Raw genomic sequence first — 3,942 nt, forward strand, 5'->3', positions numbered from 1 at the left:
ACCGTCGCTCGAAACAGTGTGAAAGTCCTCGCAAGGAGGAGCAGACTTGGAGGGCGATCGATATTGCGTTTTTTTTTTCTGTGCAAGGATTCTGAATAAGAGATATCATCGAATCTTTTCAGTAGCCACTCACCTTGACGTCAACTGCGTTCCCTGTTTTTGTAGACGTGCCTAATCCAAGAGACAGAGGGATAGAATAAAAAGAGAGGGACGGAGGGAAGAGAAAAGGAGAAAGATTGGATGAATTTAGAAGAAAGAGAAGGAGAGAAATATAGATGGGGCGAAATATGTTTACATATTCTCTTTTGATTCAACGGCTGCCAATTTTCATACATTTTTTTTTCCTTCAACACCTTGCGGCGCGAGTGAAATCGAATTTCCATTGCTAATTCAAATCTGTCACCGTAGAGGTTACAATGCTGACAGCTCAAAAAAAGGAAGACAATATGCCTAGTCAATGTCTTTCACTCAGGTTTGTCAAATCTTGCGAGCACGCTTAGCTATCCGAGTTTAGATTTAATTCTTTTTCTGTAGGGCCATATAAGCACGTTTATTTACTCAACCTTGATTTTTGTTGCTGTTGGTTTAAAAATGCTGTATTCTAATTTAACATTTTTTTTTCTGTATAGCGCTTAGAAACGTCAGTATTAAGCGCTATATAAGTGTTATTTATTTATTTATTTATTATCATTATTATCATTAGTAGTAGTAGTAGTAGTATGTTGTGAAAGGATTTATATGAGAATATATTACACGTTAGTATGCTTATCTGTATATCTATATCTATATCTATCTAGATAGATAGATAAATAGATAGATAGATAGATAGATAGATAGATAGATAGATAGATAGATAGATAGATAGATACATACATACATACATACATACATAGATAGATACATAGATAGATAGATAGATAGATAGATAGATAGATAGATAGATAGATAGATAGATAGATAGATAGATAGATAAACATAGACACTTTTTTGTGTACTGGATTTTTTTTTTCTTTTTTACGGGGGGGGGGGGATGGAATGAATACCCATTTGCCACAATATTTTTAGCTTGTATGAAGAAAAAAATCCATCTGGTGTACACGCTTAATTCAAATTGGATTATATCTTTTCTTTTAGGGTCAACAACTCCCTGATGTGCTTCCTTAACTTGGTTGGAGAGGCCCAAGGGTCATAGTGATTTTGATTGCTTTTTTCCAACCCGGCTCCTTCGGGAAGCTCAACAGGGAAAGCCTGACACTTTGTTTTCTTGTGTTTTGTTTGTTTATTCTGTTTCTCTGTTATCACTTGTATTGTTTTGCAAATGCCGAATAAATAATAATAATAATAATGATAATAATAGATGTAGACATATAATGATGGTGTGTGTGTATTCAATGCTGTATTTCTTATACTTGTTTAAATCTTCAAAACGTCTTTTGCTTCGTGTCTACGCCTAATAATGGCGAGTGAATGGCCCACTACATCATCGTTGCATGTACCATATCGAGCATGTATGCAGCAATTATTGCTTACGATGATAAAAGCTGACTGAGGGTGGGGGTGTGATGGGAGATTGATGGATTGGCCAAAGTATATCCATCTTGCAAGAGAATATTAATGCAAGAGTCTTTTATCCGTCTTTTATCATTTCTGAGACAGGGCCTATTTCTATTTCAGCTGCTGTAGTTATCCCATTTGCATCGTCATTTTTTCTAGCAACTTTCCCACTTGTTAACCACCTGTTCGACCTTTAAATTCTAGGTGTGGCGTATATTATTAATCATCTTTTTTTTTCTTTTTTTTTTTGTACAAACGCAAGAACCTTGCTCTTGATCAGACTTCTCTGTACATAGAAGGTTTTTCCGTCTACGTCATCTTAAGAGGGGCAAAACACCTGTTGTGAAATTTTGTGCGATCCCGTTCTTGGCTGATCCACAAGGAAACCTTGAAGGTAACAGCATTCACATAGGAACCACCGTAATGTACAAAATTTATAGGAAAAAAAGTCAAATCAAAGGGTAAAAGCAAAAATATGATGGTCACACTCTAGGACTACAGACCAATACTAGGACAAATATGGGAGGGTACACGTATAGAAAAAATATGAAAACGCCTCCATAATCTCAAATAAAGTTAATAAATATCAAAATAAATTGATTATAAATAAGATAAATAATTACAGATAAATAAAGCCACTTCTGGTGTCTTTGTCAACTGAGCAATAACTAATCTTGAAATAGGTTGATATGATACGACATTCATCTAGCGGTCATGAGACGTGACATTCATGTAACTATATCGCATTCTTATGTGATTTTCGGAGTCACAAGGTGTGGTTGTGTGCGGGTGGGGCGGGGGTTATAGGGGGAGAGTGAAAGTGTTGCTGATACACTGTGTCATTTTTGTTGAAGAGCTAATTTATACACTGTCTATATTTTGTATTGTTTACACTGTGTTAATCTACAAAAGCAAAAAATCAAATAAAGAGCAGAAAAAAAACCCTTAAAACTGTATATAGATTCAAGCAAAATTATATCAGACCTTTCTTACATTTAAAAGCCCAGGCATGGTTGTTGTTAAAATCTGCCATAGATGATGTTTACCATACTTATTCCACGCATGAAATCTATTAGAAATAAGTGGAGCTTGAAAATAGAGTTTTCTGCTGTAAGCAAGTCTACGCTTCGACGAGGCAAATGGGATGATGAATAGCAGGCGTCCCATGCAAACTCTATCATATACGGCCTAGGCAGGGGTTGATCGTAACGAGGCTGAGAACAAATCCAATGTCACTATTTTCACTCAGCCTTGATAGTGACCTCCCTGTCTCTCCCTCCCCCTCTCATTCTCTCTCTCACTGCTCTCTTTGTTCTCTCCTTCTCTCCCCTGTTTGCTTTCCTCTCTCTCTTTCTCTGTGTGTGTATGTATCTGTCTTTCTATTTAATTTTCTTTCTATCCATCTATTTATCTATCCATCTATCTATCTTTTTATCTATCTCTTTCTATCTATCTATCTTTCTATATATCTTTTTTCTATCTATTTATCTATCTTTCTATCCATCTATCTATCTATATTTCTTTCTATCTATCTTTCTAATCTTTCTATATATCTTTTTATCTATCTATCTATCTTTCTTTCTTTCTATCCATCTATCTTTTCATCTATATTCTTATCTATCTATTTTTCTTTCTTTCTATCTATCTATTTATCTATCCCTACCTTTGATGTAATTGTCTGTTTCAATCTCCTTGTCTTTCTCACCACTTTCTCGATATTTCTCCATCATCGCATTGTAAAGCATCTTTCTCTCTGCGTGGCTCATTCTTCCCTCTCTCTTTTGTACTCTCTTTCTCTCCCCCCCCCCCTCTCTCTCTCTCTCTTTTACTCTTTCTCTCTGATTGGATTTTCTCTTGCCAAAGTGTTTCCTAGCCCCATGAATATTAATGATCACTCGCGCAGGCAACGCATGTGCACAGCGTGAAACAAACCCTAAGTAGCTTTTGATGAGGGACCATCACTTTGTAAACCCCTATCATAGCCAATTAAATAGGTGGGCGTTCTGCTCACGTTTTCCTCCGTCCCTCGACACTCATCAAACACTTGTATCACTTATTCATTGGCTCATGTTCCCAAGGTGATCCCATGCTTCTTACTGTCAGTTTCAGCAGCTGACTGTGAGCAGTGGCAGAAGAAAAAAAAAAAAAAGAATGAGAGAACTTTGAAAGAGGGAGATGCATTACACATATATACTAGAAGATGAGTATGATTATTATGTAAATAAATCAACAGTTAAATGCATAATTACTCAGAAATACTAATCAATGATAACTATGAGGTGGCAAGAACATGGAATACAGATTGTATGACTATATGACACAATAGAGGCAATGGCATTTGATGAGAACACAGTGATAGATTGTTCACGTGTGTTGATGAGTCATGTG

The sequence above is a fragment of the Diadema setosum genome, chromosome 4, assembly GCF_964275005.1.
Source record: "Diadema setosum chromosome 4, eeDiaSeto1, whole genome shotgun sequence".
Taxonomy (NCBI): domain Eukaryota; kingdom Metazoa; phylum Echinodermata; class Echinoidea; order Diadematoida; family Diadematidae; genus Diadema; species Diadema setosum.